At 39.5% G+C, this 27,055-nt stretch overlaps 1 pseudogene and 1 gene segment (V, D, J or C); one reads left to right on the top strand and one right to left on the bottom strand.

The window, feature by feature from the left end:
* LOC120555120 overlaps positions 1-27,055 on the bottom strand; it is a 195,943-nt pseudogene that overhangs the window by 128,341 nt on the left and 40,547 nt on the right.
* The window catches only part of LOC120555117, a 73,167-nt gene that overhangs the window by 18,725 nt on the left and 27,387 nt on the right, over positions 1-27,055 (top strand).

Below are 27,055 nucleotides of genomic sequence, written 5' to 3' on the forward strand. Positions count from 1 at the left end.
CATCACTGGAGGGGGCAGCACCGTCAGGGTGGGACGGACATCACCTAGGAGACACCAATCAGCTTAGAGGACAGGGACCACACAGCTGTCAATCAAACCAGCAGACACTTGGACACCTTGACTGTGTGAGAGTTGGTTTTCCCTTTAAGGAGTTTCTGTCAGATGGTTTTTCTGCTCCACCAGTCACTCACTCACACATTGTTTCACTTCCCTTTAAGAAGCCTCTCATGCAAATCAGCACAGAGAGAATCATCTACACAATGAGCTGATATATATCAAACTATACACTGGAAATAAAATGTCAACTTTTGGACAAATCTTTAAACCTCTAAATGAAAATCAGCACCAACCTAACTATACATTACTTTAAAGTATTGAGTGTAATAGAAAACAAATCCAGAAAATGAGCTGACAACATCAAATGTTCTTTATGTGGATTTTGATCATCATTACCAAACTGTTCAAATAGTTTTCAAATTTTAAACAATACATGACACAGTAAAGAGATGTTGCACATTTTCAAATACCCCGATCTTTATCTTTGCTCTGTTCAATTGTTTGAATATTCAAATCTTCATTTGCTTTAAACAGTTATCATTGATGTGGAAAATTAAAAATGAATCTTGTAGAACAGTTTTTCAGTTTTATCTTTTCCACACTTCAAGTCATTTAAATTTCCGTTTGACAGAAATGTGTAAAGAAATGTTTAGTGAAGCTGCTCTGAGTTAGTCTCCACGATAAAGGAGAGAAATAAAAATAAAAAAATGAATACATGTATGATTTATCAACTGTAAACAGAATTTAAAACATTACTTTACAATATTTACAGTTAATATTTTTAGTATTTGTGCAGAAACTTACCTCCAACATTCAGTCTGGTTCCTCCAACAGTGTACCACAGTGATACAAAGTCATTGAGCCGGCGTACAAAAACCTCTCACTGTAGAGACAAGACGCTCTCTGACTTCAGTACTGAACTAAACCTACAAGCCCTCAAGATGCTACTTTACCATTAAAGTTGGAAATAATGATTTATCCTCTGACTCAATATTTCATTTTCTTTGCGATGAACTTTTGTTTTACTATTTCAAAAGCAATCTTTTGCCTCTTACAGTGATATATTTCTTTAAAATGATGAATTAGTATTTCACAAAAAGGAAAAGTTAACAGTGCAGAAAGTAAAAGGAAGAAAAATAGCTCCTGAAATAAAAAGTTTTTAAAAGGTTGACTTACTTCCAACATTCAGTCTGGTTCCTCCACCAAAAGTCAACCACAGTGATACAAAGTCATTGAGCGGCGTACCCCCCCACAAAAACCTCTCACTGTAGAGAGACACGGCTCTCTGACTTTGAACACAAACAAAACTCACCAAAATGAGGCTGTTTGTAAAATCTAGATCAAATGAAAAGAGAACAGACAATAACACAGTGCTGCCAGATTTCCAGAATATATGCTTTTTATTTATATTGATTTCAAATCAAGTGTATATTGTCCGTTTATATAATCTGTTTTCAATTACAGAAGAAATTAGATTAATTTTTGTTGTCCACCTCGGTGGAAATTTGTCCTTGGCTTTTCCCCAAATTACAGCAAATGTTCATACAATGCACATAACACAGAACACCATTAAAAACATACAGAATATGCAAAATACAATATAAAATCGTACAAAGGGGAAGGTGACAGCAATAAAAAATACAACAGAGCAAATCTTAAAAAATAACAAGTGTTCCCTGGTGCAGTTATTCTGTGTTCAATAGCTGTTTGGCATAGGGAATAAAAGACTTCTTTTATATGTTCCAGCTGGTCCTGGAAGTCTAAATCAAACATTTTGGAAGATTTGTCAAGAAGTCAAAGTGTTATTGAAAGATCCTAATCAATGCTCTGATAAAGTGATTGATCCATTGATGATCAGCATCATCAGAGTAATCCAAGTCCCTGTTGGAGTCAGTCAGAGCATTTCCATAGAGACCCACTTTGCATCAGCAGCACCATGCTCCAGTGCTCTGGGAGAGTTTATAGTCCTGAGAGTTGAACACTGGATGACTGACAGCTGTCCTTCATGACAACAGAAGACACAGAAATCCTCCTCATCAAAAACATGACTTTGATCTCCGTCCTCATCTGGACTCTCCTCTGCTGCTGCTTCACAGGTAAAGTCCAGAGAATCAAACTCCTCTCCTCTATCAACATCCGTCCCTCTGAAATGAAGCCGACTAAACCGTGACGCGCTGCTTTATGTTTTTGTCTCGTATCCTCAGAGTCCAGCGGTCAGTACACAGTGACTCAGCCTGGAGCAGTGAGCTCTGCTCTGGGAGGCTCCGTCTCCATCAGCTGTAGGACCAGTCAGAGGTTTTATGGTACCTACGGGTAGCCTGGTACCAACAGAGAGATGGAGAAACTCCTAAACGGCTCATTTACTATGCTAGCACTCGACAATCAGGGATTCCAGATCGTTTTACAGGCAGTGGATCAAACTCTGACTTCACTCTGACCATCAGTGGAGTCCAGACTGAAGATGCAGCAGTTTACTACTGTCAGAGTCTTCACTATCCCAACAGCCAGTGGGTGTTCACACAGTGAAAAAGCGGCGTACAAAAAACCCCCCTCCCTCAGTCAGACTGAACAGAGAAACTGAACCGACTGCTGCAGCTGGAAGCTACTGCAGAGACTGATACACTTCACTGAGGACACACACACACACACACACACACACACACAATTGACCTGATTCAACAAAAAGGGGAGACAAACCATCATCAACTTTCACAAAATATATTTATTTTAACAAATTAAACCAAAATAGAGGGTTAACTTTAGCTAATATATTATGGGCTGGATATTAGTAAAGTCAGTTTGTGTGATGTGTGCGTTGGTAAATATGTGTGTGTAAAGGTTGATAGGAGCAGAGTAGAGAACTAAAGCAGACGGGGAGGAGCAAAGCTGCAGCAGAGTGGAGAGTCAGCCAGAGAGAGGGCGCGCACTGCATCCAGACTTAAATAACCTCCTGCTACTGGGAACATCCTCAGCTGTTCCCAGTTGCTCTTTCCATCATCTGCAGAGAGAGCACAGACAGCTGAATCACACAGCTAACTCAAGATGACACCATCCATTCATATCACATCAATCTCATGTTTTGATTTTCCAATTTTAACTTTATTTCCGACACACAGGTCCATATCAAGGTCATAATCGTTAACGGAACAAAACGAAAATAACGGAAACTATGTGGGAAAAAACATTGCCGTTAACTGAAATAAAAAAAACATTACAAAAAAAAAAAACGATAACTAAACTAAAACTGTAATGTCTGTTTGCAAAACTAACTAAAATAAAATAATCGAGTAAATGTCCTTAGTTTTCATCTTTGTCAATATCTTTCACAGAGCAAATAACGCGTTATATATCTTCCAGAGTTGACCATTTCCAACCATAGACCTGTTTTATTCAGTCTGTGCCGTAGACATATAGTTTCCGACTGGGAACACAGTAATTCCGACATTCCACGTCAAATTGAACACAACATGTCCGTTCCCCCTCGCCGGGCATGATGGCGATACCGAACCTCGAAGAAAGCGGCAGAGTCCTATTTGATCATGACTGTGTCAGATAAAAGCAAGTGCCTCGCAGTGGAAGGTGATAAAATAAGTGGACAATTTATTAAAGGGGAAAAAATCCCGCAAATTTGAAAGTACATTTGAGAAGGGCACGCAAGGAGGCTAACCTAGCTTACCTTGACAAGCAGTGACAGGGCCATAGATATATACACACACACAAAGGCGACATATAGTGTATATCTATGTGACGGGGACCAAGGACAACGCAAAAGCCCCCTTTCCCCGAAACAGAAGCTAACCCCGGTAACGTTACTGGTAGGGACGGTATGGCCAGGCAGCATGACGGAGACAACAGCAGGACAGAGAGCACCACAGGAGGGCTTTCTCACGACCCGATAGCTGCTGGTTAGGAAATACGCAGGTTCACTCTAAAAGTGTGAGGAAAGGGGGGTTATAGTTTTTTCGATTGCTAACGACAGTGGGCACAACTGGAGTCACATGTGCAAAACTCTACCTCCAGTCTGCACAGCAGCAGTTCATGTGGACCAAACTCTAGTTCGTTTTTCATCGCGAGAACACAGTTTTCAAAACTCTACACACTTATCCCTGACTTTAAGCACTGTAGATTTACAGCACTTTGTTCAAATGCTAACACACTACTGTCAAAACTGTTAACCACACATTCAAAACAGAATAGATTTCAGTCTGGTGCCTATCAAACACTGCTGATTGGAATTTCAGCTGAAAGCCTAAGCAGGTGTCTTGTTTTAGACTAGTTAGTGAACATATATGGTATTTATACAGAGAAATACCAGAAAGCCTTTTTGTATACAAACACCAAATAAGAATGAAACAGTTATACACTGATCGTTTGAGAGAAACAGGTAAAAGAGCAAAAGATACCAACATGTCCAGGTAAGATGTCTGAGGTTATGTACACAGCTATAAAAAAGTGAAAAACACTATATCTTTACAATAGTAAAACTGCATTCTTACTGTTTTTCAGGTAAGTAATGGAGGTGAAAGCAATAGAAACACCACATTCATTTGTATTTAGAGATGATGCAGACATCCAATGTGATGAAGAAAACTTGCCACATGATGCTGGAGAGAGGCAGAGATTAGTACACTATTCTTTGACGGTACTGTTTACATACGTACCTTTTAGTTTTTTCTCCAGTAATTCCATAAATTACCAGAGCCAAATTACTATATTGAAGCAAACTGCTGATTTTCATTCCTTCTTGTTTACCGTATGTAAAATTGGTATATTATACATTCTATATCTTTACCTTAAATAAAGTATTGAGTAGTGTCAAGTCACTCAAATTGTTCAAACTGTAAAGATGAGAAAGTTTGTAATTTGTGTATTGGTGTTTGATGCTAGTGTTTTTACTATGGTTTGTCTTGTGACAGTGTGTGTGGTGTGTGTGTGTGTGTGTGTGTGTGTGTTATCTCAGTGAGTATTGTTCTGAGTGTGTGGCTGCACTGAGCCTGTTCTGAGATGTGTGTTAAGGGTGATGTGAACTGTTTAGCTCAGGTGACTGTTGGTAGTGCAGACTGTGGTTAAAGCACATGTGACTCCAGTTGTGCCCTGCTTGCCCTCGTTAGTAATCAAAAAATACTGCAATATGTGTGTTGATACTGGGATGTCTACACAACTGTGTGAGTTGATTGACTTCAAAAAGTTTGCAACTTTACTCAAACCAAAGTTCAAAACAGCTGTTCATGTCTGTCTTCTCTAGTCTGTTGGCTATTTAGTTTTTTTTCCTGGCACACGGTTACTAACACATACACATTCTCACTTCTGGGCCCGCTTGTCTTGTATGTAACTGTTTACACATTTGTGCTCATCATCATATGTACATTTAATGTGCCAGTGTTATTGTTGAATATACAGTGTTGGGGAAAAGATATCGGCATTCATGTACACACAGAATAAATTATGAGTCGAAACTGTATTCCGTTACAGTTACAAATTAAATAGTTGGTATTTAGAATACAGTTACATTGTTAAAATCAATGGATTACATGACGATACTTCTCTGTTTCCCGAAGTTTATTCACTCTGAATAAATTAAGGCAACTTAATGCATTTTCCACAAGCCCCGATATGAAATAGAAAAAATAGCTATTTGTGATCAGTCACAATGTAGTGAACCGGCCACGACAGAGCCAGGGCAGGAATAAGTTTCTATCTTGGAAATTCAAACAGCATTTCACATTAAAGAACACCCCGGAGAATGAAATATAACTGTGCAGTGCAAACTCTGCTTGCCAGCAAACCACCTTCTTTTAGCGTCAAAGTACTCCTACCTCCAACCTGCGAAGAAGCATCTTAAAGTAGCTTATTTTTTAATTAGCCAAGAGTAGTCGTCTGCTGTAGTTTTACTGACTTCCCCTGTATTTTAACATTGACGTGTGACTTTACATTCTCCTACGTGCTGATTTCCAGGCAAAGGCGGTTTAAAGCCTGACTAGCATGTTTGACATGCTAGCTAACGTTAGCTAAAATTAGCTTCGTGGTAGCAAGACTGCGGTTAGATTTTTGTAGTATGCAGTTCGGACTACCAAACAATACATCTATCTGCTTGTTCAGGTACACATTCAGCTAGTTGGAATAAAAAGACCACACCATTATAGGCCTGTTTAGTAAGCTGGATGTTATAGCTGCATTCCAACACTATAAACGCGGAATTCAATGTGGAAGTAATCCTGAAGTAAACCAAGTATTCAGAATACGTTACTCAGATTGAGCGTAAGCAGAATCGTTACAAAATACATTTGTGGGCATGTATTCTGTATTCTGTAAAAGACATAAGGGTTTGAAAGTATCCTTCCCAACACTGTGAATACATTGTGAATACATATTTCTAAAATGGTTGTTGTTTTTTTGAGTTATTATTACACAATACTTTTTTCTGACCTTTTTGAATCTTGCCCCTAACACATAACCCATATTACTAAAAAAGACTAAAACGAATAAAAACTAAACTAAAACTAAGCATTTTCAAAAATACTACTAGCAAACCCTCTTTAAAAACTAATTAAAACTAAACTGAATTTGAAAACAAAAGTCAAAACGAAATAAAAATAAACTAAACTATAATAACCATGGTCCATATCAGTATGAAATATATAAAACACAGAAACACAAACAAGACAAAAAGTTTAAACATTGAATTCAACAAGATCAAAGTGTTCCAATGTTGCTAAAAATATGAAGTGTACCTTGTGTCACATTGTGTGCGGGATTAAGCCATTATAATACATTTTTTACGTGTTTAAACGACGTATACATTTGTAGGAAAGAATCAAGAGGAGCCAACTTGGTAATTATAAACATAGTAATACAGAAATCATATGCCTGCATCTATATGAAGTATATGCAAAAATATTTTCTCTTACATGCAACTCAAAAACCCAACAAATACACTGAGACCAAAAGTTAATTCTTGACTTTGGAAACAGCAAAATAATCTCTACAAACGTCCATCCATTAGCTGTTGTTGAGCTTCCAATCATATCACATGATCTTCCTCAGCAGATGGTTTTTAAATTTTTTTTTAATTTTCAAATTCATATTCCTCTGAGCATTTGTGTTGAGACTTCTTGTCCGCGGGGATTCCGCAAAAGGTCAAATATTCCATGAGAACTGGGTGAGCCCTTTCTGCGGTTTCTTTTACAATAACAGACATGAAAACAACTGATTTGATGAAAAGAGGATTTATTGTGATGACATCATCAAAAGTACAACAAGCTACACAACTATCAATGAAACATGTAATTAGACAGTGAGAGAGAGAGAGAGAGAGAGAGAGAGAGAGAGAGAGAGAGAGAGAGAGCAGACTGAGATCAGTCACACTGGTCTCTCCTCCAGTGTCTCTGAGAGCGCAGTCTGGGAGCCCTGGGCGGCCTCACAGGTCACAGAGCCCACCTTCTCCCACTGGTCTTTAGGGAGCCTCAGGGTGCTGCTCAAGCTGTATTTGCCGTCCTTCCCCCCGCACCTGGGGGCTCCTGCACTCTCTCCCAGGCTGCTGCGCTGCTGCGACCGTCCCCCTTCAGGCCAGACTCCAGTTCTGAGGGGGAAGCCCTTGTTGGCCAGCACATGAGCTGGCCTTCCCCTTCAGCAGCTCATCACTGGGGGGGCAGCGCCCGTCAGGTGGGCCGGACATCACCTCGCTAGAAACAACACCAATCAGCTTAGAGGACAGGGACCACACAGCTGTCAATCAAACCAGCAGACACTTGGACACCTTGACTGTGTGAGAGTTGGTTTCTCCTTTAAGGAGTTTCTGTCAGATGGTTTTCTCCTCCCCCCCTCCCAGTCACTCACCACACATTGTTTCACTTCCCTTTAAGAAGCCTCTCATGTAAATCAGCACAGAGAAAATCTCATCACACAATGAGCTGATATATATCAAACTATACACTGGAAATAAAATGTCAACTTTTGGACAAATCTTTAAAACCTCTAAATGAAAATCATCACCAACCTAACTATACATTACTTTAAAGTATTTAGTGTAATAGAAACAAATCCAGAAAATGAGCTGACAACATCAAATGTTCTTCATGTGGATTTTGATCATCATTACCAAACTGTTCAAATAGTTTTCAAATTTTTAAACAATACATGACACAGTAAAGAGATGTTGCACATTTTCAAATACCGATCTTTATCTTTGCTCTGTTCAATTGTTTGAATATTCAAATCTTCATTTGCTTTAAACAGTTATCATTGATGTGGAAAATTAAAATGAATCTTGTAGAACAGTTTTTCAGTTTTATCTTTTCCACACTTCAAGTCACTTAAATTTCAGTTTGACAGAAATGTGTAAAGAAATGTTTAGTGAAGCTGCTCTGAGTTAGTCTCCACGATAAAGGAGGAGAAATAAAAACATGAATACATGTATGATTTATCAACTGTAAACAGAATTTAAAAACATTACTTTACAATATTTACAGTATAGTTTTTAGTATTTGTGCAGAAACTTACTTCCAACATTCAGTCTGGTTCCTCCACCGAACGTGTACCACAGTGATACAAAGTCATTGAGCCGCCGTACAAAAACCTCTCACTGTAGAGACAGACGCTCTCTGACTTTGTCAGACTGAACTAAACCTACAAGCCCTCAAGATGCTACTTTACCATTAAAGTTGGAAATAATGATTTATCCTCTGACTCAATATTTCATTTTCTTTGCGATGAACTTTTGTTTTTACTATTTCCAAAAGCAATCTTTTGCCTCTTACAGTGATATATTTCTTTAAAAATGATGGATTAATATTTCACAAAAAAGGAAAGTTAACAGTGCAGAAAGTAAAAGGAAGAAAAAATAGCTCCCTGAAATAAAAGTTTTTTAAAAAGTTTGACTTACTTCCAACATTCAGTCTGGTTCCTCCACCAAAAGTCAACTGACAGTGATACAAAGTCATTGAGCCGCCGATACAAAAACCTCTCACTGTAGAGACCCGGCTCTCTGACTTTGACACAAACAAACTCACCAAAATGAGGCTGTTTGTAAAATCTCGAATCAAATGAAAGAGAAGCAATAACCAGTGCTGCAGATTTCCAGAATATATGCTTTTATTTATATTGATTTCAAATCAAGTGTATATTGTCCATTTATATAATCTGTTTTCAATTACAGAAGAAATTAGATTAATTTTGTTGTCCACCTCGGTGGAAATTTGTCCTTGGTTTTTCCCAGATTACAGCATAATGTCATACAATGCACATAACACAGAACACCCCATTAAAAACATACAGAATATGCAAAATACAATATAAAAAAAAAATCGTATTAAGGGGAAGGGTGACAGCAATAAAAAAATACAACAGAGCAAAATCTAAAAATAACAAGTGTTCCCTGGTGCAGTTATTCTGTGTTCCAATGCTGTTTGGCATAGGGAATAAAAAGACTTCTTTATATGTTCCAGCTGGTCCTGGGAAGTCTAAATCAAACATTTTGGAAGATTTGTCAAAGAAGTCAAAGTGGTTATTGAAGATCCTAATCAATGCTCTGATAAAAGTGATTGATCCATTGATGACAGCATCATCAGAGTAATCCAAGTCCCTGTTGGAGTCAGTCAGAGCATTTCCATAGAGAGCCACTTTGCATCAGCAGCCCCATGCTCCAGTGCTCTGGGAGAGTTTATAGTCCTGAGAGTTGAACACTGGATGACCGACAGCTGTCCTTCATGACAACAGAAGTACAGAAATCCTCCTCATCAAAAACATGACTTTGATCTCCGTCCTCATCTGGACTCTCCTCTGCTGCTGCTTCACAGGTAAAGTCCAGAGAATCAAACTCCTCTCTCTCTATCAACATCCGTCCACTCTGAAATGGAAGCCCGACTAAAACAGTGTACGCTGCTTTATGTTTTGTCCTGTATCCTCAGAGTCCGAGCTGGTCAGTACACAGTGACTCAGCCTGGAGCAGTGAGCTCTGCTCTGGGAGGCTCGTCTCCATCAAAGCTGTAGGACCAGTCAGAGGGTTTATGGTACCTACGAGTTGTCCTTGTACCAACAGAGATGATCAGCTGTAGGGCAGGTGGAGTGTTTATTTTCTAGCCCGTACCACATTTTAGCCTGGTACCAACAGAGATGGAGAAAACTCCTAAACTGCTCATTACTATACTAGCATTCGACAATCAGGATTCAGATCGTTTTACAGGCAGTGGATCAAACTCTGACTTCCTCTGACCATCCAGTGGAGTCCAGACTGAAGATGCAACAGTTTACTACTGTCAGAGTGTTCATGTTATCAACAGTCAGTGGTTGTCTTCACATATGAAAAGCTGCCAGACAAAAAAACCTCCTCAGTCAGACTGAACAGAAATTGAACTGACTGCTGCAGCTGGAAGCTACTGTAGACTGATACACTTCACTGAGGACACACACACACACACACACACACACACACACACACACACACACACACAAATAAATTAATAATAATAATAATAATAATAATAATAATAATAATAATAATAATAATAATAATATGAGGTTTTATATAGCTTTGCATAACTCAAAGACGCTTTTACAAACAAAGAAAGCAAAGAAAGAAAAGAAAGAAAGAAACAAACAAACAAACAAACAAACAAACAAACAAGATATAATTATGGATAGGCCAATTGAGAAACTAAGATTTTACAAGAGTTTGTAAAAATAGTCCGACATAGTTACCAAAACAACGGTTTCATTATTATTTCATTGTGACACAGACTTGTCTGAGTTTTTTTAATTATTATTTTTTCATCCTGTATTTACCCAGGCAAGTCATTTAAAACATATATATATATATTTACAATGGCAGCTTTGCAAAAAGGCAAAGCCTCTAAGGGAGGGGTGTAAGGGCTAATAGAGAAATGTCAAATTGTCAGTTAAAAGATGACAGCAAACATCCAAACATTTCCAACACCTCCACTACTTCCACCCAATCACAGCAAGCAGAACAGAAATGACATACAGTCTAGCACACAAGCATGGTGTCAAACCGACGACAGAACACGAGCAACAAACACAAGCACTAATTCAACATGCAGAGCTAAACAGCAGCAGCAAGACAACACCAATCAGCATGGGGGCAACAGGAAACAGCAGACAGATAATGGGGAGGGAATGCTTGTGGTTCCCAAAACAGCCGCATGTATCAGAGAGAAGGTCCATAACAGAGTTGTTAAAAGCTGACATGAAGATACAAGTTTTCAGCTTTAGTGGTTTTTTGCAGATAGTTCCAGTCTTTGGCTGCAGCAGACTGGAATGAGGACAGAGAGAAGACAGGATTTGTTTTGGGAACTTTGAACAGAATATGATGAGAAGAACGTGTGTCAACTTATATCGCCAAGATAAAACAGTGGTGGACTCTTAAGACTCTTATGAAAAAAACACAAAAGTGATATATATATTTTAAAACCGTTAATGTGATATGAACTTATGCACTGAGGAGATCAGATTACCACAAGATCTAAAACCACTTCTGTATCAAAGTGCACAGCACAGCAGGTCATTCCCATCTACCTGTTACCTGCTTTAGATCAGACACATTAGATGACAGTGGTGACCATTATTGTTGGGAGAAAAACCCAAAGAATCTGTTGACTTTCTCTCACATTGACTTTGTCAAGGAGAGCAGTAACAGTGGTGCTGACCAGAGTTTGACTTTCATCCTTTCCCAGCAGCTCCATACCTGCTGTAGGACACCACAGCTAAACCCTGTCAGGCTGCACCGAGCAGATGGGACCTGCATTACATCATCTCATCACTTCTTTCTAAAAGAATCATCTCATGGAAATGCTACAGAGAAAAACTCTCTCAGGATTTCATTGATACTGTATATGTTCATTTAAGAAAGGAACACATGACGGCAGTCATTCTTGGATCAATAAGCTCGGACGACATTAAGTTGATACATTTGTCTTTATTGTTTTAACATACAGAGAATATCAGCATTACTGCAAGCAACACAAGATGAACTTTCAAATTGTGATGATGTGGGTGTTGTAAAGGTTGATAGGAGCAGAGTAGAGAACTAAAGCAGACGGGAGAGGAGCAAAGCTGCAGCAGAGTGGAGAGTCAGCCAGAGAGAGGGCTGCACTGCATCCAGACTTAAATAACCTCCTGCTACTGGGAACATCCTCAGCTGTTCCCAGTTGCTCTAACCATCACCTGCAGAGAGAGCACAGACAGCTGAATCACAGCTAACTCAAGATGACACCATCCATTCATATCACATTAGAATCTCATGTTCTTATCTGATTCATGCCTAATTTAATTTTAACTTTATTTCAGACACGCAGGTCCATATTGATATGAAATATATAAAACACAATGAACAAGACAAAAAGTTTAAACATTGAAGTCAATCAGATCGAAGTGATTCAAACAGACATTTGTTCCAATGTTGCTAAAAATATGAAGCGTACCTTGTGTCACATTGTGTGGGGTCAGTTAAAGCCATTATAGTTAATGTTTGAATCATTTAAGCGACGTATACATTTGTACGAAAGAATCAAGAGGAGCCAACTTGTTAATTATAAAAATAGTAATACAGAAATCACATGCCTGCATCTTTATGAAGTATATGCAAAAACATTTTCTCTTACATGCAACTCAAAAAACCAACAAATACACTGAGACCAAAAGTTAATTCTTCACTTTGGAAACAGCAAAATAATCTCTTCACAACGTCCATCCATTAGCTGTTGTTGAGCTTCCAATCATATCACATGATCTTCCTCAGCAGATGGTTTTGAAATGTAGATTTTATAAATTCATATCCCTCTGAGCATTTGTGTGAGACTTCTTGTCCACGTCGGCTTAAAAGGTCAAATATTCCATGAGAACTGGGTGAGCCCTGTCTCCGGTTTCTTTTACAATAACAGACATGAAAACAACTGATTTGATGAAAAGGGATTTATTGTGATGACATCATCAAAAGTACAACAAGCTACACAACTATCAATGAAACATGTAATTAGACAGTGAGAGAGAGAGAGAGAGAGAAAGAGAGAGAGAGAGAGAGAGAGAGAGAGAGAGAGAGAGTAGCAGAGAGCAGACTGAGATCAGTATCAGAGTGAAACCAGTAGCAGAGTCCCAGTGAGTCAGGTCAGGACTGGGAACACTGGTCTCTCCTCAGTGTCTCTGAGAGCGGAGTCTGGGAGCCCTGGGTGGCCTCACAGGTCACAGAGCCCACCTTCTCCCACTGGTCTTTAGGGAGCCTCAGGGTGCTGCTCCAGCTGTATTTGCCGTCCTTCCCCAGCACCCCGGGGCTCCTGCTCTCCTCCCAGCTGCTGCTGCTGCTGCCGTCCACCTTCCAGGCCAGACTCCAGTCTGAGGGGAAGCCCTTGTTGGCCAGGCACATGAGCGTGGCCTTCCCCTGCAGCAGCTCCTTACTGGAGGGGGCAGCACCGGTCAGGGTGGGACGGACATCACCTAGGAGACACCAATCAGCTTAGGAGGACAGGGACCACACAGCTGTCAATCAACCAGCAGACACTTGGACACCTTGACTGTGTGAGAGTTGGTTTTCTCCTTTAAGGAGTTTCTGTCAGATGGTTTTTCTGCTCCACCAGTCACTCACTCACACATTGTTTCACTTCCCTTTAAGAAGCCTCTCATGTAAATCAGCACAGAGAGAATCATCTACACAATGAGCTGATATATATCAAACTATACACTGGAAATAAAATCTCAACTTTTGGACAAATCTTTAAACCTCCAAATCAAGATCGTCACCAACCTAACTATACATTACTTTAAAGTATTTAGTGTAATAGAAACAAATCCAGAAAATGAGCTGACAACATCAAATGTTCTTCATGTGGATTTCGATCATCATTACCAAACTGTTCAAATAGTTTTCAAACTTTGAAACAATACATGACACAGTAAAGAGATGTTGCACATTTTCAAATACCGATCTTTATCTTTGCTCTGTTCAATTGTTTGAATATTTGAATCTTCATTTGCTTTAAACAGTTATCATTGATGTGGAAAACTAAAAATGAATCTTGTAGAACAGCTTTTCAGTTTTTAGTGAAGCTGCTCTGAGTTAGTCTCCACGATAAAGGAGCAGAAATAAAAATGTGAATACTAAGAGATATTTCATTAACTGTAAACTGAATTTAAAACATTACTTTACAATATTTACAGTATAGTTTTTAGTATTTGTGCAGAAACTTACTTCCAACATTCAGTCTGGTTCCTCCACCAAAAGTCCACCACAGTGATACAAAGTCATTGAGCCGCCGTACAAAAACCTCTCACTGTAGAGAGACACGGCTCTCTGACTTTGACACAAACAAACTCACCAAAATGAGGCTGTTATGAAAAGAGAACTGACAATAACACAGTGCTGCAGATTTCCTTAATGCATGTTTTTTTGTATATGTTAAATTTATGTAATTTCTTCTCTTGCAATTAATTTAAATAAGACAGAAGACATTAGATTGGATTGACTTTATTGTCCACCTCAGTGAGAATTTGTCTTTGGCTTCTCCCAAAGTACAGCAACAGTAAATACAATGCACATAACACAGCACATCATTAAAACCATACAGAATATACAGAATACAATATACAATAGTGTAAATGGGCAGGTAGTAGCAGATAAGTTCTATGAATAATACAAGAAAGCAAATCTTATAAAATAACAAGTGCTCCCTGCAGGGGGGAGTGCGCACAAGATTCTGGGTCCTATGCATTGGCAGTCCTGATGGGCCCCCATGTTCCTCAACCACCCCCAAAAAAAAAAATCAATCAGATCTTCTCTATCTTTCTCTATGAAGGATACATTTGATATTAACCTCTTATCCTAATTGTAACCTTATATAATAAAACACACTAAGATGTTAGTGTTACTTAACACCTTTCAGTCAAAATGGCTAAACATGGTTTTCTTAATTTTGATATAAGCTCCCTTGTCTCAAATCCAAAGAGGAGGATGAGGGGTCTGTTGCTACTCCACTCCCTGGTGGGACGGTTTCTGAAACTGAGGGCCATGTGTTTCACAATGTTAAGATCTGCTTCTACTAAATCTGACATAACTATAATGTTGACATGATATATATCTACTGATGAACTACCAACCTACCTATGAAACTGATTAGCCTATTATTGCTGATTATAGACATTATAGTCTATTCATTTTAAATAAACATGTTTCAAATGAGGCTCTTATAATGGTGTGTTGTATGCAAACAGCATTGTTAGTGTAGTTTATCTATTTAGCCTTTACCTCAGATTTCATGTATAACCAAATTATCATTTGTAAGTGTATGTTCTGCTCTTTATATGGGTTGTCTCAGTCCTGCTTAGCACTACCGGTCGAGGAGATATTCAAGCAGTTTAACACCATGGATTTCGTTTTCTAGTTTGTGCTCACCTTTCCTTGAAAAGAAGTCAGTTACCAATTGTTTCCCCTCGTTCTGTTTCTCTCCTTCTCCTGTCTTTCCTTTCTTTTTGGAAGCATGATTTGACTTTTCTTGAAGCTAACACCAGTTAGAACCAGCAGAAGTTTGCGCTCCACCAGATGCTCAACTTAACAAAATGCGTGCAGATGGACTAAACCATTTGGCGCATTAGCAAGGGGTGGGTGAGACCTTAGATTCTTCTTTTTTGTATACAAAAATGTAGTCAGTCAATCACCCAAGTTATTCAGCCAATACACTAACTTTACATTTCATCTGACACACATTATGAAATGTAATTAGGAAATGAAAATATCCTCTCTCACCTTGGGCCCTGGTAATCAGTATTGGTTTTACCCCCAGTCAGACGCCCCTGGTTCCCTGATGGAGTCATTCTTGTGTTCAATGTCTGTATGGCATAGGGAATAAAATACTTCTTGTAAATGTTCCAGCAGGTCCATGGGACCCTAAATCTAACATTTACTTACTTTGATAAAGTGATTGATCCATTGATGAACAGCATCATCAGAGTAATCCAAGTCCCTGTTGGAGTCAGTCAGAGCATTTCCATAGAGAGCCACTTTGCATCAGCAGCACCATGCTCCAGTGCTCTGGGAGAGTTTATAGTCCTGAGAGTTGAACACTGGATGACTGACAGCTGTCCTTCATGACAACAGAAGACACAGAAATCCTCCTCATCAAAAACATGACTTTGATCTCCGTCCTCATCTGGACTCTCCTCTGCTGCTGCTTCACAGGTAAAGTCCAGAGAATCAAACTCCTTCTCCTCTATCAACATCCGCCCTCTGAAATAAGCCGACTAAACGAGTTAGTTTTTGTATCCTCAGAGTCCAGAGGCCAGGTCACAGTGACTCAGCCTGGAGCAGTGAGCTCTGCTCTGGGAGGCTCCGTCTCCATCAGCTGTAGGACCAGTCAGAGTTCCTGGGAGCGACCTATCCTGGTACCAACAGAGATGGAGAAACTCCTAAACTGCTCATTTACTATACTAGCTACTCGACAATCAGGGATTCCAGATCGTTTTACAGGCAGTGGATCAAACTCTGACTTCACTCTGACCATCAGTGGAGTCCAGACTGAAGATGCAGCAGTTTACTACTGTCAGAGTTTATCACAGTCGGGGTGTGTTCACACAGTGAAAAAGCGTCGCAAAAACCTCCCTCAGTCAGACTGAAAAGAAACTTAACTGACTGCTGCAGCTGGAAGCTACTGCAGAGACGATACACTTCACTGAGGACCACACACACACACACACACACACACACACACACACACACACACACACACACACACACACACACAGAGTAAGACTATAAGATAAGATAAACTTTTTGTTCCACGATGTTTGTGAAAAACATACATAGATGTTATTGAACAAACAACACAGCAAGGTTCCTAAAACACTAACCCTTTAAATAAATCATTTAATTATAGTAAAACCAAAGAGATCCTCCCAGTCCTTCTTGACCTAGACATTAGTTTATCTGCTATTTAAAATGCTTTATTAACACAGAGACAAATTAATTTTTACATCTATTTCCAACATCTTCCTCAGTTTTTTAACATTCAGAAAAAGGTGTTTATCATCAATCCATTTTACAAACCTTTGAATCTCTGAAAGGTAGTTAGATAGATCACTGTCCTTTTTATGAAAGCTAGGATGGCAGTATCATCAGAACATGTAATGATATAGTTGTTGGGATTATAGCTTCTATACTCATCTGTGTAAAGGGTGAAAAGGACAGGTGAACTGACCCAACCCTGGGGGTCTCCGGTGCTTCAAGTTCTCCACTCTGAGAGAGTACCATTAACACTGACCTGCTGTTTACCATTCGGTAGAAACCAGTGGTACCACCTTAATAATGAGGGAGGGACATTAAGGTCATTCAGCTTTTAATAAAAAGAGGTGTTGATATACGGTAAAAAATTAAATAAATAAAAAAAAAAAAAAGATAAAAATATTTTTTTTTTTTTTTTTTTTTTTTTTAAAATTTAGAACAGGAATAGCTTTTCCAAGTGGAAGGAACAACATGCGAGTCCAGAGACTTTTGGTAAATAGGACCCAAGGCCTCTGCCAGCTCTACGCTGCATCATTTCAGCAGAGACCCAGAAATGGCGTCTGGTCCAGCGGCCTTCCTAGGGCAGGTGGGTGAGAAAAGACTCTGTACAACATGCTGAACAATAGTGATTTTTGGGTGATTCAGTGCAGGTAATGAGTCTAGAGCCTCTATTTTATCCTACTAGAACTCGGCCAATCAAAACCTTGCATAAAAATTATTTAATTCATCGGCTTTTCACCCTCATTAAGAACACTAAGACATTTTTTAGCCGGGGCCAGGTTTGTCATAAATTTCATGGAATCCCACATTTTTTTCAAATTCATAGTGGAGCAATGGGTTTCAAATTTGTCCTTCTCCTTCCTCCTTGCCTTTCCTAATTTGCTGTTGAGTTTTTTTTGGGGATATTCCTCATGGCCACAATATCCCCATTATTAAATACTATTTTTCTGCAGACTATACACTTTTTAATTTCCTTGGAAATATAAGATTTATTGTTTGGATACAAAGTTATAGACTTCTGAGTTAGCACATTATCTCTACAAAATGTTACATAATCAGTAATAGTGTCTGTTGCTTCTTCTAAGTCCAAGCTATGGAAGAGGTCCAAGTTAGTGCAGTAAAAACATCCTTTTAATGGATCAATGCCATCATTGTCCCAAACGTGGATTGTTTTTAATGGTGGTGTACTGCTTTTAAGCAGGGACTTGTAGAGTTAACTTTAGGAATTCAATGATGGGATGTGGATATCAGTGAAGTTAGTATTGTGTGATGGCTGTGAGTGGACAATATACACATGTGGGGGTTGTGTAAAGGTTGATAGGAGCAGAGTAGAGAACTAAAGCAGACGGGAGAGGAGCAAAGCTGCAGCAGAGTGGAGAGTCAGCCAGAGAGAGGGCTGCACTGCATCCAGACTTAAATAACCTCCTGCTACTGGGAACATCCTCAGCTGTTCCCAGTTGCTCTTAACCATCTCCTGCAGAGAGATGCTGCGTTCATGCCACCTGGGAATATCAGGGGACGCCCCGTGATTACGTTGTTTTTCCGACTGCCAGCGTTCACATGGTGGGGATGCATGTTCTTCTTCTTCTGTTATATTGGCGTTTAGCATAACAACTTGTTGCATGACTGCCACCAACTGTTGGGCGTAGCCTAGAGCATCAGGTGTGTGAAAACATGGAGGCCACAATAACAAAGATTTGCTGCTGTTTTCTTACGCCGAGCATCCAAACAGCGGACAGGTGGACAGGTGTTTTATTGTGTTATCTGCAGGACAACGTATGGGAAAGGACATGGATAAGGTGTTGTTTTTTTATACATAGGCCTATTTATGAATAATTTGAAGCATGTTATGTCTGAGTATGTTTCTTGGCAAAGGAGTGTGTCCACAATATTCAGTTTATTGTCATTGAAATATTTTCAGTGTAACCAAAGTCGCCTACATCAAACGTCAGCTGTCAACAATGCGACGCCAACTGGGAAACTCTGGTAGAAAAATCTAGCCTGAGTTTCCCACCTCTGACTCCCACAGGAAGTGACTAGAATGATCACGTTTTCACAGGGAAAAATGGTTTTCTGATATCCGTGAACGCGTTATAACCTCCTGCTACTGGGAACATCCTCAGCTGTTCCCAGTTGCTCTAACCATCACCTGCAGAGAGAGCACAGACAGCTGAATCACACAGCTAACTCAAGATGACACCATCAATTCATATCACATTAGAATCTCATGTTCATTCTTGACTTTGGAAACAGCAAAACTATCTCTTCACAACATCCATCCAGTAGCTGTTGTTGAGCTTTTAATCATATCACATACTTTTTCCTCAGCAGATGTTATTGAAATGTAGATTTTCAAATTCCCATTCCTCTCAGCATTTGTGTGAGACTTCTTGTCCAAGTTGGCTTAGAAGTTAAAATATTCCATGAGAACTGGGTGAACTCCGTCTGCTGAGGAAGATCAGGGATTGGATCCAAAGATCTGAGACAAGACAAGACCGAGTAAAAATGCGGCAGATTCGAGACAAGACCGAAACCTTCAAAGACTAATATTTGTATTTTGTATTTATTATAAGGATCCCCATTAGCTGCGCCTAGACAACCAGCTAGTATTCCTGGGGTCCAAAACAACATTTAATCAGACAATATTAAAACATTTCATAACATATACTGACAAGAAATGAAACAAAGAAAATATATACAACAATATCTGCTTACAAAACTGAATAACAAGAAGAAAAATTACAATTAAAATTAAATGAAAACAATAACAAACAGAATAGAGAAATATCTTGAAAACAAAGTTATATATTACAGTATATTACATGGTTAATATTACGGTAGATCACATTGAAATAGACCAAAATCAGACATTTTTTCACCACACAATCAGAAACCTCATGAAAAATAATTTAAATGAAAGATTTGACTTTTTTTAAATATACCTTTCCTGTAATAAAACGAATGTTACTTGGAATTTTATCCCACATAGAACTTGCTCTATAAATGAAAGTTTTTTCAAGTTATTAGATTTTGGCAAAGGTAAAGTCATCTGCCCCCTACTGGCTCCTCTTGTTAAATAGGTATGGATATCTGAACTGTAAGTTATGCTATCAAAAATAAATGATGGTGTCTGAGTTTGAATAACAGAGTGCAACAAAGTAAGCACATTGGTCAATAGTCTTTTTCAACACTCAACCATTTAAGACGTTCATGCATTTTAACAACATCGGACCTAGAATTGCACGTCAGAACAAGTCTGACAGCTTTGTTTTGTGCTACTTGAAGTTTTCTAAGTAGGGTTTTTGAAGCAGATGACCAGATTACTGAGCAATAATCCAAGTGGCAGAGAACTAAAGAGCAAACTATTTGCCTTAGTAAAGAAGAAGGTAGAAATGGTGAGCATTTCCTTGTGGTGGCAACTGCTCTGCCCATCTTAGTAACTACATAGTCAATGTGATCTGACCATGACAATGCACTATCAAGCCGTAAGTCCTAGAAGCTTAACTTTATTTACTTGTTTTATAGATTGGCCTGCAACTACAAGATTCAATTCAGGCCCATGTGCTAATTTATGTTTAGAGCCAAATATCATACAGACAGTTTTAATGCATTAAGCACAAGTTTGTTTGATATTATCCAATTAAGTGAGATGAGCTCACTAGATAGAACCTGATTAAGTTCGATGTTGAGAACTACAACACTGGCCTCAGCCTTCTATAAAGACTCATCACTGCTTCACTTGGTGAAAACTTCACATTACAAACACACAAACATGTCAAACCTGCAATAATATTAATATAACTAATCATTATCAAAAGAATACCATATGACCAAACTGGAAAGACACAACAAACCTGTCCACAAGTCACTGGATCAGTTTACTACCAGACTTTTCAATATCCTCTCCATGTGAATATGTAAATATGTAGGTCCATGCTCTCAGCACTGAGGGGGAAACAGCATGACATGTTGAGGACAGCTACAGTTCACTGACTCTGTGTGTTTGCATATGTGTCCTGCCTCTCTGCTCCCAGCCGTTAAGAGGCCAGTGTTGATCATTTAAAACATAAAGAGTATATAAAATACAATATACATATACTTGAAAGGGGCAAGTAGCAGCAGATAAGTTCTATAAATAATAGAGCAACAGAGCAAATCCCCAGTTCCCCGATGCAGTCATTCTGTGTTCAATGCCTGTATGGCATAAGGAATAAACTACTTCTTGTATATGTTCCAGTATGGTATGGGAAGCCTAAATCGAACATTTTGGAAGATTTGTCAAGAAGTCAAAGTGTTATTGAAAGATCCTAATCAATACTCTGATAAAGAGATTGATCCATTGATGAACAGCATCATCAGAGTAATCCAAGTCCCTGTTGGAGTCAGTCAGAGCATTTCCATAGAGAGCCACTTTGCATCAGCAGCACCATGCTCCAGTGCTCTGGGAGAGTTTATAGTCCTGAGAGTTGAACACTGGATGACTGACAGCTGTCCTTCATGACAACAGAAGACACAGAAATCCTCCTCATCAAAAAACATGACTTTGATCTCCGTCCTCATCTGGACTCTCCTCTGCTGCTGCTTCACAGGTAAAGTCCAGAGAATCAAACTCCTCTCCTCTATCAACATCCGTCCCTCTGAAATGAAGCCCGACTAAACCGTGGCGCTGCTTTATGTTTTTGTCTCTGTATCCTCAGAGTCCAGAGGCCAGGTCACAGTGACTCAGCCTGGAGCAGTGAGCTCTGCTCTGGGAGGCTCCGTCTCCATCAGCTGTAGGACCAGTCGGAAGGTTTATAGTTGTTCCCCCATGTTTAGCCTGGTACCAACAAGAGATGGAGAAACTCCTAAACTGCTCATTTACGTGCTAGTACTTATCGACAATCAGGGATTCCAGATCGTTTTACAGGCAGTGGATCAAACTCTGACTTCACTCTGACCATCAGTGGAGTCCAGGCTGAAGATGCAGCAGTTTACTACTGTCAGAGTGCACATGTAATCAACAGTCAGTGGGTGTTCACACAGTGAAAAGCGTCGTACAAAAACCTCCCTCAGTCAGACTGAACAGAAACTGAACTGACTGCTGCAGCTGGAAGCTACTGCAGAGACTGATACACTTCACTGAGGATACACACACACACACACACACACACACACACACACACACACACACACACACACACACACTTTATATTTACATTTACACACTTAACATTTTACAACCAAAGGGAGATACACCATGATCACATTTTTACAAAAGATATTCATTGAAACAAATTAAACTAAATTAAAGGGTTAACCTAAGTAATTAAAGTATGGGCTGTGGATATCAGTAATGTCAGTTTGTGTGATGTGCATGAGTGGAAAACGTGTGTGTGCTGGTGTTGTAAAGGTTGATAGGAGCAGAGTAGAGAACTAAAGCAGACGGGAGAGGAGCAAAGCTGCAGCAGAGTGGAGAGTCAGCCAGAGAGAGGGCTGCACTGCATCCAGACTTAAATAACCTCCTGCTACTGGGAACATCCTCAGCTGTTCCCAGTTGCTCTAACCCAAACATGACAACCCTGCATTAATATTAATATTACTAATGATTATCAAAAAAGACCATATTACCAAACAGGAAAAAAAGAAAACTGTCCACAAGTCACTGAATCAGTTTACTACCAGACTTTTCAATATCCTCTCCATGTGAATATGTAAATATGTAGGTCCAGCTGAGATGTTCACAAGTAATTTTTGGAAGTCCAAGTTGAGTGAGCTTGAGTCCAAGCCAAGTCTCAAGTCTTTTTAACGAGTCCAAGTCAAGTCTCAAAGTCGCTGGCCATCTGATCTGTCCCTAACACTGTATTGTTAAATCTTATGAATTCAAAGCATGTCCTGTAGCTACCATCCATACAGTAATAGTATCAAAATCAGTTGTAGGATAACTTTATGGGGTCTACTTAACACATCCATCTAGCCCTCGGACCTGGTGAAATATTAACCTGAGTCTGTCACATCATATGGATACAACTATAAAGATACAATGTTCCTGTTCCCAGGCAATCCCATCATTAGCACAACACTTTAGTTAGCTTGTTCCCTGTGACGATATATGCTAAATGTAACGTCTCTTTCACTCAAAGAATATCTAATGTTGAAGTGGAAATCGAGAGAATTGTGGCAGCGCCACACCAATTACAGAACAACATGCATCTCAGTGTCAATCCCGCCTCTTGTGCGCCATGGATGTCTGAGCCTCAGCAACTGCTAACTATAAAGATACAATGTTCCTGTTCCCAGCATTAGCACAACACTTTGTGATGGTTAGCTTGTTACCCTGACGATATATGCTAAATGTAATGTCTCTTTCACATTAGCAAGTGACTGACCTACTTAGGTGTGTTTTGAGATGTCTGATTAAGTCCAACATTGTTGATCCTCCATCATATATCTTGGTGCCACACACCTTGCATGTAGCTGTTAGCTTACTGCCACTGTTTACAAAGTTATTGAAAGCAGAACTAATGACAAAAGGCACAACTCCAGGAGGACTTGGTGTTGCCATTGTCAATGCATTTTTTATATGTGAGTGCGTGCACATAAGGCATAGTGCTTGTTATGTTGCACATTATGGCAAAGGGCAGGGGACATGCAGCTCGTCTAATGTATCCACAATGTGTATGCGCCAATAGAAGAAAATAGAAATACATGAATACATTTAGATTTAAAAAGCAATAATTGCATGAAAACAGGTTGATGACGAGTCCTCGAGCAACTCTGAAGTCTTTGGGTCGAAGCGCAAGTCAAGTTTGAAGTCACTGTTTGTGCGAATTTAAGTGAGTCTCAGACTTGAGTCTTTTTTGAAACACTGATCCGGCGTGATTCAAAACAACCATGTCACGTGACTACATGAAGCTTCAGAGTGTTTCACAAGTGTTTCGACAGGTGGCATGAATCAGCGTTTGATTGACAGGGTCAGGAATAGACCACACAATTGCACATCAGTATAAAAGTGAAGTCAACTCATCTTGACCTCGTGGGTTTTTGTGAGAGGAGTTTGATTTTGAGATAGCGGATTTTTGGTGATATAGTGACATTTATAGTCGCGATTTCTTTAGTTATATTTAGGCTTACATTTAAATTTACACATTGACTGATAAAAACTAGACAGAGTATACATATAGAGATAGATAGATAGATAGATAGATAGATAGATAGATAGATAGATAGATAGATAGATAGATAGATAGATAGATAGAAATGGAGGCGCCACAGAAGAGATGCCGTTACATCTGTGGTGTGGGAGCATTTCCATTTGGAAACCCCAAATAAAGTGAGATGTATGTATTGTGATCGGCGCTAGGCTACTGCAACAACACATCATCCATGATGCGCCATTTGAGGAGCACTCATCCTGCCATTTTGCGGGGTCGCAGAGGATGGTAGCATTCCCCTGTACCTAGGCCTGCTACTGACACTGCCAAGCCATCTAAGCAAGGTATGCATTGTTTGAAATATAATTATAATTGAAATATAATAAACTGTTGGGACACTGTTTAGAAAGTCCATAGGCCTGTGTCAACCTAAGCCCTACAACCTAACGTCCCAATCACAACTGCCAATCAGGTTAAAAAACAGCTTCACTTGTGAATATAATATGTTGTAATATAATATTTTTGTGAATATACATTTTATAGGTCTACATATGAGTACCCAATCTACAGCCAGTGAAGGCATCATTTTTTGTAGTTCTACATTCCATTTTATCTTTCTCTGCACACTGAGCATAACGTTCATAACATAACTTTATTTAGGAAGGTTTCCAAATAATAAACCAGTAGGCTACTTTTAATAGCTGTGCACTATTTGAAGCTTTATTTTTTCACTGTATTTTTCTGAAAGTATGTTTTATCTTCTCTTTAAAAGGCAGACAGAGGGAATTGGATGAGGCTCTTCTAAACATGGTGGTGAGGGATTTGCAGCCCTTCACCATCGTGGAGGATGAGGGTTTCAGGGCCTTTGTGAACAAGCTTGATCCAAGCTATGTCCCCCATCACGGAAGGTGCTTAAAACAATGGTCAGCGAAAGGTACAACAAAACCAAGGAGAAGACAATGGAGGACCTACAAAAGGCCGAATTTGTTAGCCTTACAGCTGACATGTGGTCCTACATTAATATGGACGGATATCTTGGTGTAACTTGCCATTACATAACACCAGAGGCAAAATGGCAACTGTTGTACTGGGTGTAAGGAGGTTTTACCAAACCCACACAGCCCAGCATCTCATGGAGGCTAAAGCCTTGCTAATGGCTGAGATGGGAATAACCTCCAAAGTTCAGTGCATTGTGACTGACCATGCATCCAACATGATCCTAAGTGCCCAGCTACTCCACCTTCGCCATGTCCCATGTTTTTATTCATAATTTAAATTTTGATTGTGAAAAAGGCCCTAGATTAAACCCCAGTCACCAATGAAATACGCCAGAAAGGCAGAAGGATAATTGGGGTTGTCCAGATCCAAGGACAAGCTTGTGGCGATGCCGGGGCTTGATGGCCAGACCAACTCTGAAACTGATACAGGAGGTTGAGACGAGATGGAACAGCACATTCAACGTGCTACAACGCTTGTATGAGCAACGTGAGCCAGTGGGTGCTGCACTGCTTCCAATTTAAACAGTGATACTGCTCCCCTGACAAGTCTTGAGTATGACATTATTCAACAATCATTGTCACTACTGCAAGCATTCAAACTAGCAACAACAGAGATGTCAGAGGAACAGAGTGTCTGCTTCAAAACTTATACCACTGTACAGGATGTTGCAGCACAAGCTTGCATTGAAAAAGGACATGCAACGCAGGAATCAACTGTACAATAATGGGTAGGCCACAATGACCATACTACCTATGTAATTGGCCATAACTGTCATAGTGTTGTCATTACTATAATTAGTATGGTTTTCTCCTGTTTTGGCTCATAGGCTCACATCTGAAAGAAGGCTCTGCACTCCAGATGTGGAGGGTATGAGACTTTTAGAGCTTTTGCACTGGCTACACTGCTCCTGGTGAGCAGTTTCAGTCTGTTATGTTTTCCTGATTCATGTAATTTATTACATATATGCCATCAGTTTGATTTGTTACTAATAGCTGTTTTCATTTTCATTCAGAGCCACAAATGTCAACACCAGGCCCATCATCATCATCATCATCAACACCAGTAGAAACACAGGACAGTTTATGGGAACTTTTTGATGATGTATCCGTTGAACCCAGATGATACACAATGCTACAGCTGATGCCACAGTGGAAGTGAAAAAATACCTCAACGATGCGTTTTTGCCCAGAACTCATGATCCCCTAAATTATTGTTAAGAGAGGCAGTAATCTTTCCTCATTTGTATATCCTTGCTAAAAAATAGCTTTGCATGCCAGCAACAAGTGTCCCTTGGTGAGAGGATTTTTCAAAGGCTGGAGAAATTATCTGTAAAAAAAAGAGGGAGGCCAAGTCCTTCCACAGCAGAGAAATTAATATTTTTGAATAAAAGTCTATAAAAAGTGAGACGTGGCTTGATTTCTTTTATTAATATTTTGTTATGACCAAAATAACATTATGCAAAGTGAGGAGCCCACAAGTTACAAGCTTCACATTATTAGAAAATACAACACACACACACACACACACACACACACACACAACAAAAAAAGGTTTTGTCCCACAAATGTATGTAAAAAAAAAAAAGAATTGTCTGATATATTTGGGAATTCATCTTCAGCTCAATGATTCCAAGCTGGCCAGGCCCTGATGCAGCAAAGCAGGCCCAAATCATGAGCTTTGCTCCACCATACTTCCGGTTGGGATGATGTTTTCATGATATGCCCGCCCTTTCTACGCCGGTGTACTGCAGTTTGTATTTTCCAAATAGTTCAATCTTAGTTTCACCAGTCCACAAAACATTTGTGCTCTTTTGCAAACTCTAGGTGTACAGCAATGTTCTTTTTAGTAAGCAGTGGCTTCCATCGTGGTGTCC

This window comes from Perca fluviatilis, unplaced genomic scaffold (genome assembly GCF_010015445.1).
Source record: "Perca fluviatilis unplaced genomic scaffold, GENO_Pfluv_1.0 PFLUV_unplaced_scaf_2, whole genome shotgun sequence".
Lineage (NCBI taxonomy): Eukaryota > Metazoa > Chordata > Actinopteri > Perciformes > Percidae > Perca > Perca fluviatilis.